We start from the raw sequence: 18,984 nt of genomic DNA, 5'->3' as shown, positions 1-18,984 counted from the left end.
TTCTACCGACAAAACTTCTTTCTTTGTCAATGTTTTATAACATTTCTTTTTACATATTTGTTTCCCGGAGCACATCGTTAAAATATCATTGAGTCGTTTGTTTTTATAGGGTTATATATGTTATATTGAAACCTTCTGCTGTAGGTGCTTGGTCTTGCTCTAAAATTTACTGCCAGCAATAATATTAAAACACAAAGCAATAAAACAAAATACAATAAAGATATTTCATGGTTTTTAAGTAATACCTATCTGATATTTTCTTAGTGAATTTTTTTTTTATGTCTTCAACTTTTGAAGGCGTAGATGTATATGTCTGAAGGTGGTTATAGTCTAATAGTACCTGGAATGTCTCATGCATTATGAAACCTCAATTGACATAAAGTAAAATGAGTTAGCTGGTACTTAAATGAGCCATCGTGCGCTTACCCAGCAGGGCTTTCAAGGTCGTTTTTGATGTGATGTGTGGAAGGGAGTTTTCAGAATTTATATTCAGCGTACATTATATACCTTTTTTTAAATAAACACCGAAAAATGTCTTTTGAATGTACCGAAGCTAAACCTCAATTTAAAAAACAAAAATATATTATTTACTAAATATTTATAATCTGAAAAAATATAATTTACTTTTAATTTTCATACTTTTCAAAGTTAAAAGTTCAACAAAAAACTGTTTATTTACCTTAAAAAAAAACTTTTTTCAAATTACAATTTTTAATTCATTGTAATATAAATGAAAAGGTAAAATAAATACATGACGTATACTAAATCTGAAATGTCTTAAAAATTGGCAACTTTATGGCTGAACCATTTGGGAAGGGTAACCAAGTTTGCACAGTATGGAGGGTGTATCGGCATAAGTGAAATGTGTGGGAAGCATGATGACATGAATTAATGTGCCCCAATATTCAATAGCACGATTACCATCATTGTAATGTGGGAGGCAGGGCTATAATGATATCCAAATGCCACTTAGTGAGTGACTATGGATGAATGTGGCAGCAGCAGTTTTGAACCAGGAGTCTTGAATACTCTTGGTGATTTGGAGACCACCTGATCTTTGGGATCCTTTTGGATGTTACAGAAGTTGCAAGTCTTTTATAGAAATGCGTTTGAAAGATGTTTTAAATTATAGACCTTTACTAGATAATTATTAGGAAAACACTCTAATATTTATTTATTTATTATTTTATTTATTAACAGTTTCTTATATAGCGCACACATATTCCAAAGCGCTCTACAGAGAATATTTGAACATTCACATCAGTCCCTGCCCCAGTGGAGCTTACAATCTATATTCCCAATCACATGTACACGCACACACAGACATTCTAGGGTTAATCTTGTTGGGAGCCAATTAAACTACCATTAGATTTTTGGATTGTGTAGGAAACCGGAGTACCCGGAGGAAACCCATGCAAGTACGGGGAGAATATACAAACCCCACACAGTTGGCCATGGTGGGAATCAAACCCATGACCTAAGCACTGTTCTTTAAAATGGGAATCAACAGTGATAGGACAAACTGGGTAATCAAAGAGAGACATAGAGGTAGAAAAGCCCAGCTTGCAAACTTACAATCTATAGGTAAATAAGAAGGATACACAAGGATAGGCACTATCTACAGCAAAGAGGTCCCACCAGATTACAAAGAACAATCCTGATTCGACGTACTTAGAATGTAAGCTTGTGAAGGTTATGTGGGTGGTTCAGGATATGATAGGCTTGCCTGAAAAAGTCAGTTTTCAGGGAACACTTAAATGTTAGGAGGCTAGTGGAGAGTCTTATTGTGCATGGGAGAGCATTCCATAGGGTGGGTGCTGCCTGATGAAAGTCCTGCAATTGTGAATGAGATCTAGTAATACATGTGGATGAGGGATGCAGATCTTGTGAAGAGCGGAGCGGTCAAGTTGGGAGATATTTTAAGATAAGCGGCTGCACTCAAAATGGATTGTAGTGGTGATAGTCTTTTCTGGGGAAGACTGGTAAGGAGACTACGTATTGCAATCATCAATGTGAGAGATAATGAGTGGATAATGAGATAATGGATTAGAGTTTTTGCAGTATCTTGTGTAAGATATGGTCTTATTTTGGATATATACTTTAGATGAATTTAACATGATTTAGAGACAGATTGAATGTGTGGAACATAGAGCCAAGGATGATACCTATGCAGAAAGCTTGTGGGGTAGGGTCGATATTCGAGTTGTTAACAGTTATGGAGATATCAGATGGTAGCTACTCTGGCTGATGGAAAAATAAGTAATTCTGTTTTGGAAATGTTGAGATTGAGGTGGCGAGATGACATCCAAGATGAAATGGCAGAAGGACATTCAGTGACAAGGACCAATACAAATGGTGACAAATCTGAGGAGGATAGGTACATTTGAGTATCATCCATGTACGAATGATACTGAAATCTAAAGGAGCTGAGTTTACCAAGAGATGAGGTATACAGTAGATTGAGAAAAGCAGATGACCCAAGACTGAGCCTTACAATACTCCACCTGATAAAGTTTGCTAAAATAGAAATGACTGAATGTGTAGCTTTAATGACGGTCTTCTCATTGTGATCTATTCACCTATTACAGGTGCTACATTTTTACCTAATTAAAAGGGGTATATATATATGGCTACAATTGACCATATTTACACTTGCGACTGAAGAAGCTGGAACCTAATAGCAACCAGAGAAATGTGTTGAGCTATTTACCACTGGGACACTTGACTATTCAATACTGGGACCTCTATTTTCAGGAGAATATCAGCCCAGACCACCTATTTGGGACCTTATTTCTAGATGTGCAGCACCTTCCTGACTCACCAAGGCTCAACCTGAGAAAGTTTCTTGTGATATTGCTGTGGGACTGCAGATTTGTCCCTAAAGCACGGCAGGATTGGATTAAGCCATATATTTTCAGGAACTGGTAATAACCATATGCTATAAAGTGTTACTAAGAAAGGCCTTAGGTCTGGTACAAATTCTATACATGAATCCAGTGGGTTCCTTAACCCCAAGCATATTGATTTTAATAATATAGTAATATATTTGAATATGAATTTTTGTTGATAATAAATTGTATGTATTGACAAAATCTTCTTATATACTTTTTTCAGCCTTTCCTGGAAGATAAGGTCTGGAAAATAAGGTCTGCTATTTGTAATGTTTTAATTGGTGGCTTACCTGGGACCAGTTGATGAAAGAGAGAAATGTTTTGCTTTCCAGAATATTATATTTCCCTCCCAGCTTGCAAGCAACATGCTAATCGGAGGATTCGGTCACATGGTCAAGAGTTAACAAGTCAACATGTTGAAACTTAATGTTAACACTAGAAGGTTATTGTGTTGACAGACACCATGTTGATATCCTCAAAATGTAAAAAGTTTACCATGTTAAGCTCTGAAATATTGCCTTTGAAATGTTGATATTCCCAGAATGCTAGTGGATATGGTTAGTTGCCTCTGGGATGGCTGCAGATTAGGAGCTAGTGAACAGTTAGGGACAGACATTAGCGTTAGAAATAGAGGAACGATAATTTCTGGAGTGTTGCTCCTAGACATCTCTGCCAAAACTACTCCGCAAGTGACTGCTGGGACTTGTAAGGCAACACTGGAGATGCTATTGCCACCAGGAGTAGGTAAGACACCACAAGACCATCAGGAACAGTTTTTTTTACAATAAATAAGGTTGACATGTTATCTGTGTCGACATAATGAATATTGGCCTAGTCACTGTCGTGTAACAACTACAATGGTTAAGTATCAAAGAATGCTTACAGATTTAAAGATTTAGATCAGTGCAAATCGCAACACAGTACAAATGGTAGATTACTCGGAGGCATAATGACTTTTAACAGAGCACGCACAATTACAAATCAGAAAAGCGCATTTCAATATACAGTATATCAACTTGACATCTTTAAATTGCCATAAAAAAAAATTCTTTTAAGAAATTCAACAGTTGGGCCCCGTATGAGTAGCTTATCATATGCAGTCCAATCAGAATCAGGCCCCATATATGGATGACAGCTAGCATGTCTGTATTTAACAAACTGACTGTTCCTATTCCCTGAAGTACAGGGATAATTCAGGTTGACGCTAGAATGGGTCGCTATACTGTATGTGGTGGTTGTGTTGGTACTTTTTTTTATAATGGTCTGCTGTTGTTATCACCATTGACTCACAGTCCCCATTTTCTGTGGAGGTTTCCAGGTCTCTGTTAATTGCTGAGGGGAGAGCCTGCTTCTCTGTTGACTGCTCATTGCTCATCCCTAGGGCAGGAAGGTCAAAGAGGACACCCATACTGGGCCCCAAGATTATGAGGGGACCCAAGGTTCCAGGCATTAAGCATCGCTGTGACAGCTAGCTCATATTGTAATTTATTTAGATTGTGCTGGAAAATTGTAGCTCCAAGTTGTGTCACATCAGTCAGCTCTATCAAATCTGTGTCACTGTACCACTGTCTCATTCATTAGCCTCTGAATGTCCATCATCATGTCTCTGTGGGATTAGGTGGGCCATCCACTTTGGCTGTTGGAGCAGAGGTGATTCATTTTCTGATGAGAAGGAGCCAGAGGAGCGGGACATGGTGGGTGCTTTCCAATTCTAGGTGCACTCATTGCAGCTGCCCATCCTGGCTCATTTATGAGCCTGTTGTCTGCTCTGCCACAGTCCATGAAAGAATTAATGGCAGCTGGGACCCAGGACCGGCATAGTTTTTTCCACAAATACTCCAAGCCTGTTACTCTGCTTTGCTTCTCTAATCCCGTTCTCCCTGCCTGCTCCACATCACTACTCCTAACTTCCCTTTCTGCTGTACAGCATTAATCCTTCCCTGTTCTGAAGGGGGGCGGTGGATAGTAGTAGTAGTAGTAGTACGTTTATTTATAAGGCGCCGCAAAGTGTCCGCATCGCCGTACATAGCAAACAAAAAACAAATGACAAGGTAACGTACAGGGTGTGTTGAAAAATACAGTATAAATAGGGGTATAGCTGGTAGAAATAAAATTAGCATCAGTTCAGAAGTAGGTGTCAAAATTGTCGAGGAGACTGAAGATGAAGTAGAGGAAGGGAAGAACAGGACAGGAGGACAGGTGAGGTAAAGAGGTACGGTGAGTACGTGAGGCAGGAGGACCCTACTCATAAGAGTTAACATACTAAAAATAGGTGGGTGGGCGAACGAAAAACAACAGGATAAGTAGGAACGGAGGGGAACGGAGGCAGGATAGGAGGATCAAAAGAGGTTAGGAGGAGGGATAGGCTAGTTAAAAAAAGTGGGTTTTGAGGGAGCGCTTGAAGGAGGTAAGGAAATCAGAAAGCCTGATGGGTGGCGGGAGGTTGTTCCAGTGCAGGGGGGCAGCGCGAGAGAAGTCTTGGACACGGGAGTGGGAGGAGGTTATTAGGTAAGAGGTCAGTCGGCGGTCAGTGATGGAGCGAAGAGGACGGGAGGGAGTGTGGATAGAGATCAGTGAAGAGAGGTAAGGAGCGGTGGAGGAGGAGAGAGCCTTGTAGGTGGTGGTGAAGAGTTTAAAGAGAACTCGGAAAGGAATGGGGAGCCAGTGAAGAGATAGACAGAGGGGGGAGGTGGAGGTAGAGTGGCGGGAGAGGAAGATGAGCCTAGCGGCAGCGTTAAGAATGGTTTGGAGAGGTGCGAGGCGGGTAAGAGGTAGCCCAGAGAGAAGAATGTTGCAGTAGTCAAGGCGGGAGATGACAAGAGAGTGAATGAGAATTTTGGTCGCGTCAGTGGAGAGGAATGGTCTGATGCGTGAGATGTTGCGTAGGTGAAAGCGGCAAGACTGTGAGAGAGCACGAATGTGGGGGGTGAAAGAGAGGGAGGAGTCAATGATGACACAGAGGCAGCGCGTTTGGTCGGTGGAGGTGATCTCGGTTTCACCAATGCTGATGGAGATAGTGGGAGAAGAGGGGATGTTCGGGGGATGGAAGATTAGAAGTTCAGTTTTAGCCATGTTTAGTTTCAGGAAGCGTTGGGTCATCCAGGCTGAGATGGCCGTGAGGGGGTAGGAGCCCCCAGTGTATGGGAGAGCACAGTCCATATTAGATCCACCCAGGTGGCGTATTATTGTATAATGGATATCCCTGTGGGCACAAGGTCAATGTACATAGTTGGGGTATTACAGTCACCATGCTGCATGCTGACTAGGGATGCCAAAATGCTCAATCCCAGGATTCCTGGGATCCTGGGATTGGCATCCCTAAAAGAAAACCGCCCCTGCCACCCTTACTTTAGTGCGGTGGAGCGGGGCAGGCGGCGGCTGTCCCCCTTACATAAGTGGTGGAGTGGGGCAGGCGGTCACTATGACGCCGGGCAGAGAGGAATGCTGTGTGCAGCCGTGAGAAAATAAGATAAGTGGTGAGTGCAGAGAGCCACCGAGCCCGCAAGGGGTTTCCTTGCACTCACCCCCCTGTCGGGATTCCGACATCGGTGTAATCACTGTCGGAATCCAGACAAGCAGGTCGTCATACCATACCCCATTTAAGGCCACTTTCTGGTTTGCTTTTAATCCCCAATACACTTCTTCTTACAGCTTTTTTTTTTCTTTTGTTATTTTCTTTACAAACTTTCCAGTTACTGTATTTTTAGTAAAAATGTATGACAATAGTTTCAATCACCAGTTGTAATCTTTTATGACTAAAAAATGTTTTCAAGATTTGCTAAACATACGGTTTCTCTGTCACAATTTGTATATTATGCAGTAGAATAATTTTAGTCGCTGTTAGTGGTGAAATATTGAAAAAGTAATTCTTTAGATATGGCAGGGAATAGTTTATGGCCTCAACCGGTATTACATATAATTTAATAAATTGAGCCACCAGTTGAGTTTGTCATTTGGAAGAAAATAAAGTTTGCTTCTAAAACTCGTGACTTGTATGGATTAAAGGTTTCCATTTGCATTAGGTGAAGTTCAGTATAATTCAGTGCCTATTGTGCTATTTATTTTGGTTGGTAGGAATGAACAAATAATTTATGCTTATTGGAATTAAGTCCTGTATATTATAATGATTTGAGCCACCATTGTTTTACTAGAAACATATTGGGTGACATTCTATGGGATGAGATTTGTGTTTTTTGGCGTTAATTAGTAAACAAAATGGCGACATCGCATTTTTCCGTCAAATCGCCTATTTAATAGGATGCGCAAAGGGTCTGAAATCGCATATTATGTGCGTTAAAGCATGCGGACCAAAAGTGCGTGATAAATTCGCATTTATATCGCATCCAGATGTTTTTGTACAGAAAAGTATACAAATCGCTTATTTAATGCAATGCGTTTTCGCAAATCGCACTTTTTAGGTGTCTAATAATCACACTTATTTCAGACCAGGTTCTGTTTGGCGATTTGGCCCAGAACTCACTTTGGTCAAGTGCACACATGGTTAATTTCAGCACAGGTGCCCTCATTTTCATTTAGAAACACCCCTACATAAACCCCAACATCATTAAGGACACCTGTGAGGGTTTGAGACATGGAGATTTTGCAGAGTGGTTTGGAGTTGCTGATTTGTGATGTGGCCCATTTGGAGGAGCTGCACAGGAGGGAGGAAGCTGCGCACCAGATCCAGGTAGCCCCCCGACTACTGCGTACCCCACGTATGTATCGTATCCGGCTGTACCTGGACTCCCTCTCGGATCAACAGGTTGTGGGGATGTTTAGGCTGAACCGCATTAACCTGTTGGACTTATATGAGCAGGTGAGAGATGATTTGGACCCTTTTGGGGGAGGCAACTATGCAGTGTCTGGGCTGCACAAATTAATGTGTGCCCTCTACTATTTGGCCACAGGCTCCACTCAGTCTGTGACCTCATGGTCCTTGGGGGTATCACAGGCCACTTTCTCTAAGCATTTTACTCAAGTGTTACTTGCTTTAAAGAAGTTGTGGCGCACATACATCAGATTCCCCAGTTCTAAGTTGGAGTGGCAGGACCACAAGTTGGCTTTCTATAGACTCTCAGCAATCCCGCACGTGCTGGGAGCTATAGACTGCACACACATTGGGATTAGGGCACCGCACGTGCAGGGCCATGTCTACATCAATAGGCGTGGGCGGCACTCCCTGAACGTGCAGGTTGTTTCCAATGCTCACCTCAAAATCTTGAGTGTTGTTGCAGGCTTTCCTGGGAACTGCCATGATGCCTATATTCTGAGACACTCAGCCCTCTGGAACCAATTTACCGACCACCAAATGCCAGAGGGCTGGCTACTAGGTAAGTACCTTTTTACATATTACCCTGTCTGTCCTTATTTGTACCTGCTCTAATGTGTGTGTTTCCTGTTTCACAAGCATATTGTTCTTCTACCAGTGTCTCCTGTTTGCAAAAAACACAGACCTTACCATATAAGGCAATCACTTCCTATCTGTGTTTTAGGTGACTCAGGATATGGGTGTGTTTCCTGGCTCATGACACCTTTGCGCTCCCCAGAGGGCCCTGCACAGCACCGGTATAATGAAGCCTATATTGCAACCCGCAATGTGGTGGAGCGCACATTTGGCGTTTTGAAGAGTAGATTCCGGTGTTTGGACCGGTCATCGGGTACACTGCTTTACCACCCTGCAAAAGTAGTGATGATCGTCCAGGCTTGCTGCATGTTGCACAACATAGCCCTGTCCCAACCTGCCTATGTGGAGGATGAACATGCAGCAGTCGTGCAGAAAGCCCAACCTACCACACCTCGGGTAGTGAGGGGTACGCAGAGGGGGGATCTGGTGCGCACACACATCATCAGCCGTTACTTTTCTGGTAAGCACATGTGCCCTGTATTCCAAAATGTTCCTTTGCTGTAAGTGTACTCATAAACAAATTATTTACCAATACCATCTGTTTCCACCCACATTTAGCCTAATACACAGAGCCCAACAGATGCAGCTGGTGGTGCTGACCTATCCCTTGCTGGTATCAAGCTTGTAAGTACATTTGATACATGTATGAATGAAGTTTGCTGTAAAACATGGCTCACTGGTGTTGTGGAACTACACGTGCCAGCATGCCCTGACACACTATAACCATTATAGTCCAAACCATGAATGTCAGAGCTTGCTGGAATATGTAGTTCCACAACCTTTGACAGGCCAGGAGTTACCCCACACTACTTTACAGCAATCCCATTGTCATATACCATTACACTATGTCATAATTCACACAACAATTGGTTGATAAATAATACACTGACAAAATGGTATGCGGTTAGACATTTTTACTGCAGTATACTATGTCAGAAGCAATCTGCATTTTTGTCAGTAAAACATTAAAACTTTCGGGGGATGTAACAAGATGTATTGCATATTACAAAATTATCAAATATATGACCTATCTTCTCCCACCATTAGGCAACCCTACACCACTTCTAGAACCTGCACCCAGGCCACCACGGTTCCTAATACTCCGACGGGGTGGGGAAGTGGGGGAGCCACTTATTGGGGTGCTAGATACACTACTGAGAGTTGATGCTGCGCCACCTACGACATTGCCTTCCAGCTGCTGTAGTGGGGCCTGCATACCTATTAAGGCATTGGTCTGCGCTGTGCATGATTGGCTTAGTGCAGCTATACTTTGCGCAAGGCTGCCAATATGGCTATTCTGTTCCCTTACAGCAGAAGTTAGATCTGCAAAACGGGTGTCAATGCTATTAGCAATGCGCACATGAGTGCCTACACCTACCCGTACACTACGTGCAATTTTTCGTAATTGAAGAAACGTGTCACGCATGTACCCCTGGATGTTACCTATTTTCAGGCTTTGGGAGGCCATAAATTCTATTTGTTTCTCCTTGAAATTGACCAAGGAGTTAGCTACTTGGGAACCAGAAGCTGCTGTATGGGGTGTGTTTGTGGGTGGGGGTGGGTTGGGAGACACCCCACTTGGGGGAAGATCACTCTGTGATGAGGTCTGTATTTCCTCCTCTGCCGCAAAGGTCTCCACGGGTTCAAGAATGATGTCCATTTCGTCCAACACCATCATCGAAGAATCAGTTTGATGTGTTCCTAGTTGTATAGTACCTGTGGATACAGATGAGGAGGTAAGTACTGATGCATATACAGGCCAGACTCTCTTCAGTACTGTTTTAGAAAGGGCTTGAGATGCTGGACGCACATACCTAGGGGTCTTATGTACTTACACATGTACCCCGATACAGCATGTAACATTGACATTAATAATAAGTCAGATGGCTAGGTCAGATTACATTCATTTCCGTTGCAATGTAGCAGCAGGAGATGAATGTAGTGTGACATATTGTTGATGTGACATGGGTGTGTGTACTGTATGTGTAATGGCGTGTTTTTTGTTCATTTACCTGCTTCCACAGATTCTGCAGCAACGGGCCTTCTTGTCAGTGGCGTAACTTTATGTAGTTTCCCCGGAGGCAAGATAGATTTGCGAGCCCCCCCCCCCCCCCCCCCCAAAAAAAAACAACAACAACAACAGGGCTACCTGAGGCTTGTAGAAGAGAAGAAGGCTGCAGCGGCTAAACAGCATGTTCCTCTTCATGCGTGGCGTTTGTGTGTGCCACTGCCTTCCCAGGCATCCTCCCCCGCCCGCACTACCTCCCTGCAGCCTGCGCGGCATGCGCGCTGTCCTGTCACTGAGCCGCAGGCTGCAGGACCAAGTTCAATTAGACAGTGCCGGAAGTTCAGCGCTGCTCTATGGCGCTGGCAGCTGCCTGTCACTGTCTGTGTGAAGTCAGCTGCGATGCGGATCCTGAAATAAACACCCGATCTGCAGCGGGTAAGTAAGTGGAGGTGGGGCGTGAGTTCTCAGGGAGACCCAGGGATGCTTGCCCGCCAGCCAGCCAACTCTGGATGAGACAATGGAGTCGAGTGAAAGTGCCTCCGCCAGGGCTTTGCGCCCGGCGGCTGGAGCCTCCATTGCCTCCCAGAGTTCCGCCACTGCTTCTTGTCTTGGATGCGTGAGCACTTCGGGATGGACAATCTGTGAAAGGAAAGATGGGCAGCCATTATGTACCTTGCAATGGATAAGGATTTACAGCAAACATGTATTGAAATGACATTAATGGACAATACTTCCTTTGGTAAAGGACTACATTATTTAGTCCCCACATTATTTGACATCTGTTTTTTACCTAATTATTTTGTTAGAGTATTATTAAACTATTGTACACATTACAACTGTTGGATAATCTGTGGTATGTAGCCATGGCAGCTAAACCACCAGTACACCTATGTGTTTTTGGCCACATACATGTTAGGCTGCTAGAAAGAATGTTACAGTGTTGATCAATATCAGCAGTTGTGGAACTACAAGGCCCAGCATTATGAGCAATTTGAAAGTAGGTGCAGGCAATTTATTGTGCATGACCTTGCTGGGCTATGTAGTTCCACAGCAGCACTTTACTTAGCATAACAATTCAAGTGTACATTACAGTTTGAAAACATTGGCATGTATGTTTAAGATTGCATGTGGTCACACTTACCAGGTCTGGATGGCGTTTGCGGCCTATCGGTATCCGCGACGTGCATGCCAGGCAGGACCTCAGGGGGTATGATGCGCTTCAACTTCACCTCATAGGACGTGTAGCAGACAGTGGTGGGGCTTCCTCTGCCAGTCTTGGTGGCCTCCTCCAACTCCATAGCCATTTTACTTTTCAGCTGCCTTTTGATGTCATTGAATCTCTTCTTGACATTTCTGACCAGGCGCTTGTGCTGACTTACAGCGTTCACCGCCTGGGTGATGTCCTTCCACATAGCCCTTTTGCGCTGTGCAGTGGTCTTGTGGTGAGTTTTCCCAAGTAACCGGTCAAACACAGGCATGATAGCCCGGACAAGCGCAGCATTTTCCTCGTAGGAAAATCTGACCTTTCGGCCACTTTTTGTGCGGCCAGCTTCTACCTCCTCCTCCTCATTTTCTACTCCAGCCATGTACCCCTCCTCTTCCATGCCAGTGTCTTCCTCCTCCACACCTCCATCTTCCTCCACCTCTGACATGTGGCCCTCCTGCAGCCCCAGGCGAGTCGGGGTGGGGGCGCCCCAGTGCCATGGTGTGTGTGTGTGTGGGGGGGGGTACCTGTTGCGCCTTCTGGGGAGGAAGGGGTGTCTATTCCGGAATCTGAAAGGAGCCCGCGCGGGTACCTGTCCTGCGACGCTTTGTGTATAAACCTGGCGGCGGCGGGGGTCCCTGCACTGCAGTGAATAATAAATAACAAGCTCTATCCGGCGGCGCGGGAAGTGCTTCTATTTTGAAAACACTGGCCGCACGCTGATTGGCTGAATCAGCGTGCGGCCAGTGTTTATTCAAAATAGAAGCACTTCCCGCGCCGCCGGATAGAGCTTGTTATTTATTATTCACTGCAGTGCAGGGACCCCCGCCGCCGCCGCCGCCAGGGTTATACACAAAGCGTCGCAGGACAGGTACCCGCACGGGCTCCTTTCAGATTCCGGAATAGACACCCCTTCCTCCCCAGACGGCACAACAGGTACCCGTGGCATGGGGGGCGAAATGCCGCCCTCCAGTGGCCGGCGCCCTAGGCAAATGCCTAGACTTGCCTAGTGGTGGCGCCGGCCCTGCCTGCAGCTGCTGTGGGGTATGGTCAAGGTCTTGGCTATAGGATGGGGATGCCAGCGGATCCTCCACCTCCTCCTGCTGGGGCTGGACGCCCAGGGCCTGGTCTGGGGCTGGCCTTGCTGTGGCCATGCTGCCTGCCACACTGCTGGCTCTCCCACTTGGCTGGCTGCTGCCACTGGTCCCTCTGCCACTTCTCCCTCTGCCACTGCTCCCTCTGCCCTTGCTTCCTCTGCCAATCCTCACTCTGCCACTGCTCCCTCTGCCACTCCTCACTCTGCCACCAACACCTCTTCCTCTACTCACACTGCCACTGCTCCTCTCCATGCTCCTTACTTCCTATCAAAGAGTGAAATGGCGCCAGTGCCCCTTTATATAGGGGGTGTGATGCATAATGGAGGGGACAGAGGTGGGCCAATAGGTTGGGGGGTTCTTAGTCATGCAGAGACAGTTTTGTAAATCGCACTCCGGTTGGTCCGAAACTCGCACATGACCGGCGGAAGAAATCGCACTTTTTTGTAACTTAAATTCGCACCACTTCGCCGCAAATCGCACCACTTCGCACTTTTCAGCCTCCAAAGCGCATCCCATTAAATATGCGAATTATTACAAAAAAATGCGATTTGAAAAAGGGCGAATAGCGGGGATGTGGTGCGATATAAAAACATGCGCATTTATCTCAATCCATAGAATGTCACCCATTGTTTTTTTAAGACTTGGTAATTGTTAAGAGGAGACAAAGCAACTGCTCTCAGGGGCAAACACAGGATTTTTGTTTATATGTATGTATACACACACATATACATACATATTATAAACATATACTGTACACACACTCTATCTCTCTTACCTACTGTATTCCAGCTCTGTGTTATAGATTGGGAATTGAGCAGGCATAACTACAGTATGCCCCATCCTCTCATAAGACAATGCAATGATTGGCAGGTCTATCAGTAGGGGAAGACAGGGTCAGTTACAGAAATATTGGGGCCCGGTACACTGATATCTCTGGGGCCCCCAACCCCTCCCCCCTGGAGCAGTGAATTTTTATTACAGTGCAAATTTAATGTATTTTTTATTACAAAAAATATATAATATTCAATATGCAATGTGCTGTAATAAGGAAAGGAGACGTAAGGGTGCAGCATTTTGCCATTTGGTGCATTGTGTGATGTCACTGAACACATGAGCATGGTAAGCCAGACAGGTGGGTTACCAGAAGGGGGGCTGAGCAAGTTTCCTTCCAGAATTCAGGTCGGCCACTGCCTTTATAAACCATTGCTAGGTGCTGCAGCATTGCATATAGCCCCTCAGAACCTTGGGGCCCCTACAAGTTTGGGTAAGGGCCCCTAGGTGTCCCCCTTGACCCCCTGTCATCTGCTCTGGGGTAAGGGGCCAAAATTATGCATAACTAACAGGATTGTGTCATATTGGCTCCATCTCCAACCCATAGACCCACAAATTGCAATATTTGCTGAAAGAGGGCGGGGTTTAGTAATATTGTACCAAATCTGTCTAGGTACTCAGAACCGCCCCCCCCCCCCGTGTGCGCTACTGGATCTTACTGCAAAACACATTGGGGGAGATTCTCTAAGAATCTCGGCCCCCCTTCGCCGCCCATCGCATTTATAATTATCGCATATGTTCTAACATATGCGATACTTATAGCAAAGGACAGCTCTTGCGTTAAGAGCTGTCCTTTGCGGTGAGAGTCGCCGGGTCCCAGCAGGTCCTGGCGGCTCCCCCCTCCCTCACACACCCGGCGCTGCTGCTGCTCTCCTCCTCCCTGCACCCGGAAGAGGATCAGTGCAGGGAGGAGGTCACAGGTCCGGGCAGCACTGCGCTGTGCTGCCCGGACACAGGTGAGGGGGCGATGCGGGGTGGCGGGGGTCCGTGCGGGGCGGCGGCGGTGGGATGCGGTAGAAGCCCATTGGCTTCTATGGGGCATCGCCAGATTTTTCTGGCGATGCCCCCCGCCGCGTTAACCCGGCGGGGGATGCTTACATCATCCCAAAATGCGGTAAAAACCCGATAACGGGGTTTTTACCGCATTTCTTGCATAGAGAATCTCCCCCATTACTTTAAAGCACCAGGCTCTAACGATTTAAAGAATATTGCACAATCTGAAGAAGCAGGCAACCTACCTGTGAAATGAGTTAAGTACATCTCCTTCTACATGCTATATGTAAGTTGCAGTTTTCCTATCCACTATTTGTGACATCAGATTAATTCATCTTCATCTGCGCTCTTCCCCTAATAAAATTGTAGCCATTTCTGACTCTTCAAATTGACAAGACCGAAGCCAAGTATTTTTTTCTCATTTTGGATTGCATTGCCCTTTAATGCAGTAAATACTAATATTTATAAGTCCCATTAGAGAGAAAGCAAGGGTCACTTTCTTTAAAGGTTAAGATTCAATTTAACATTGGTATTAAGTATATTCATTTAGTTGGGTGTCTTAAACTGGGGTTTATATTTATTGAAAAAAATAGTTACTTTTCAGTTGACATTACTATAAAAGGTTTTTACCAACTGCTGAAATATTTAACAAGAAATAAATTATATACGAGTCAAGTTTCTGTCTCATTTAATGTATAGCACAATAATTTCAAACACATGCATTACAGTATTTGAAAGGTTAGGTGATCTGAAGACGAATCTCTACATAAACTTTGTCAGACCTTCATATAAATTTACATTAATATCAGTTAATGATGATGACACTTATTAACCCCTTCCCGACATTTGACGTACATTTACGTCATGGTCGGGATGTACTTCCCGACACATGGCATAAATGTACGTCATGCCATTAAACTGTCACCGCGTCTATAGACGCGGTGACAGAGGGACGATGTCTGCTGTCCCTGACAGCAGACATCTTCCCTCATTGCCCAGGGGGGGCAGCGATGCCCCCCCATCGGCGATCGTTGCGATTGGCTGTTCAAATGTGAACAGCCAATTGCAGCGTTTTATGAGTTATGTGTATAATTTTGACTCTGCTGCCCCCTAGTGTCCAAAAAAAAATAAAAGGAGGTTGAAATAATGATTAAAACATAAAGTATACATATGGTCTATGTTAGTTATTAACTATTTTGAGTGGTATGATTATTTGTCTCACAGGCAGAAAATATAACATTTTGCAAATTGCAAAATGTTCAATTTTTTTACGACATTTTGGTATTTTTCACCAAAAAAAAAGACTGTATCGACCAAAATTTACCACTAACTCAAAGTACAATGTGTCACGAGAAAACAATCTCAAAATCACTGGGATAAGTAAAAGCAATAAAAAGTTATCCCCACATAAAGTGATACATGTCAGATTTAAAAAAAAGGGCTCTGTCAGGAAGGCAAAAACAGGCTGCGGCGGTAAGGGGTTAAATGCATAAAAGTGTATAATTATTATTATTATTATTATTATCTTTATTTACATATTGTTCAGCGCTATTTATTTATTATTATTTATTAACAGTTTCTTATATAGCGCAGCATATTCCATTGCGCTTTACAAAGGAGACAGTGATACAACAAACTGGGTATCTACAGACAGTTAAAGGTATGAGGGCCCTGCTCGCAAGCTTACAATCTATAGGGTATACTGGTCATATTCTGTAGGTAGTTGATCAGGGCTACAAGGCATTTGGTATGGGCGCTCCTGGGAGGGTGGATGTGGGGTAAAAAGGGCTGCAGGAGCAGGATCTCAGTTTAGCACGTCTGCACACTTTGCTCCGCTAAAACTTTTTTATTACAATACGGCCAGGAATATCCAGCATGTCTTTAAGCAATGCTGGGAGCCTTCCTCCCTGGCTTAAAAAAAAAGTACACAGACTTTGGGAATAAGAAGTGTACAACCTACCCCCAATATAACTCACAACAGTTACTCCAGCTATCACAAAGATGAGGCTTCACCAAAAACGGTTCATGGGACAATGTAACAGCAAATATATTGTTCAACCCTGTTCGGCAGGGTTGAACAACCTTGATGAACAACTGGTATGCACATCATCATTCATCGTTCGTCGCAAATGCACTGAAAGATATTTTGACCAATTTAGTTCAGATTCGCCGAAATTAACTAAATTGGTCAAAAAAGTTGGTCAAAAAATTTGTACAGTGTGTATGCACCTTAAGTCTATGCTACCTGATTGTTGTACATGAATATATACTGGTATCTATTATCTCTCGGGATACGGTATTAGGTCACCAGCAAGTAGGTAGACAAGCATTAGGTCGACACCAGGTCTACATGCAGGAAGGTCAACATGAATTAAGGTCGACATGGGTTAGGTCGTCAGGGTCAATAGGTCGACAGGCTCATTAGGTCGATATGGAGAAGGTTGAAAGGGTCATTAGGTTAACATTGTTTTTTTTCACTGTGTTTTGAACCGCATGTGCCGACAGGTGGTAGTTCATGCCCTGCCATCCACTAGCATGCGGTGGGAGAATAAAACAGTTTGCCAAGCTTAGCAAGGCACCGTGCCCGAAGCATGGCGACCGTAGCGAGCCATACTAGGGGACGCGGTGCTACATGTTAATGTTTAGGTTGACTGTGTAGACACTCGGGTAAAAAAAAAAAACGTGGACTTTTTCATTGTTGACCTTACTCATGTCAACCTAATGACCCTGTCGACCTAACCCATGTCAACATTTAGTCATGTTGACCTTCCTCCATGTCGACCTTAAGTCATGTTGACCTTACTGCATGTCGACCTAGTGGTGTTGACCTACTTGCTGGTGACCTAATGATCCATACCCTATCTGTCACATACCTGAACATGTAAGGTGCAACCTAAAGATTGCACTCCACAATTTTCATTTGTTCTAGTTGACAAAGGTGCCATCACTTTGTGTGTGTGCTACCAGTGCAGTAGTTGGGTTTGTGGCACAGTCACTACAAACCCAACTACTGTGTTCATGGCTTATGGCTAGTAGACAGCAGCGTAGCTAGGATTTTTGCACCCCCCCCCGACGTTATAGGAGGCGCCGCCCCCCCCCCCTAGGTCTTCTAAGAGTTAAACACACACCCCCCCTTACCCCTCTGCCGCCGCCGCATTCCCGCAGCGCAGATCTCCTCCAGGCTCCGGACCGTCTCCTCCTGATGTACAGTGCTAATGAAATAATACCATCACAAAATGGCTGCCTCCTAATAGCAGACAGATTTTAAGGATGCTAGAGGAGGCCGCCGCCTCCTCTAGCATCCCTACAAAAACTGTCTGCTGTTAGGGGTCAGCCATATTCTGAGGGGCAGTTTTCAATAGCACTGTACGTCAGGAGGAGACTGTCCGGAGCCTGAAGGACTGGAGATCTGCGCTGCGAGAATGTGGCGGCGGTGGCACGAGGAGGGGTAAGGGGGGTGATTAACTGTCCGAGGGCGGGCGGATGGGAGGGCGAGGGGGCCGCGCTGTCTGCCCACATGTCCCGGCCAGCCTTACACAGCGTAACATAGCCCCGCAGCGGAGACCGGCGCCCACAGTTACTCAGCGCCTCCCCACCATGGCGGGGGCTGCGGGGCTATAGTTACGCCCCTGCTAGTAGAGTGCATGGAATGCCACCCTGCAGCCAGTTTCTCTGCAGCATTGCATCCAGTGTGACCCCATGGGTTATGCCACTGGCTGATGATATCGCAGGTGATCTGAAGCAGTGTGCTATGATGCAGCTCGGATCACTCATGTAAGCAGTAAGTATGATGCCTTCTGCTGCACATCTAAATCAGGCTCCATATATGTTGCTATCTACACCAGTTCATAATATTACTTTTATTTTGTAAAATTTGATAATGAAACATATTATAAAAAAAACATATTGGGCTTGGTTGTGAGATGGGAAAAATAGTAAGTAACTGTGTTCCTTGGCAAAGCCATGAGGCAGATGCGAGGTGGTGCCAAATGAAAATCTAATGGGGTGATTCAGGTTGGTTCGCAAAGCACATTTGTTTTGCTAATGGACAAAACCATGTGCACTGCAGGTGGGGCAGATGTAACATGTGTAGAGTATGATTTGGGTGAGTTATTTTGTTTCTGTGCAGGGTAAATACTGGCTGCTTTATTTTTACACTGAAATATAGATATCAGTTTCAAGTGCACAGCCCCGCCTGCAGTGCACATGGTGTTGTCCATTGGCAAACCAAATGTGCTTTGCGAGGGAACCTGAATCACCCCCAAAATTGCAAAGTAAACATGAATCTGTCCAGCATTTGTGAGCTACATTCAAAAACGGACAATATTTGCCCTCCATGTATTGTAACCATTGTTAGAATGGGGCATGAAGGGCAGATGGGGGATGCAGTGATAGAGGCCCATGTGTAGGGGTGTGGACAGTCTCCAGATAGGGGTATGGCCAGCTAACGCAGAGGTTTTACCATTAGATAGTGCCCGGTTTTGGCCTCATGATAAATATATTTAGCAAACACTGCTAGTACATGCATTATACTGTACCAGATTAACAACAGGAAT

The sequence above is a fragment of the Crinia signifera genome, chromosome 2 (genome assembly GCF_055691185.1).
Source record: "Crinia signifera chromosome 2, ASM5569118v1, whole genome shotgun sequence".
In the NCBI taxonomy this organism is placed as follows: domain Eukaryota; kingdom Metazoa; phylum Chordata; class Amphibia; order Anura; family Myobatrachidae; genus Crinia; species Crinia signifera.
This window is presented reverse-complemented; position numbering follows the sequence as displayed.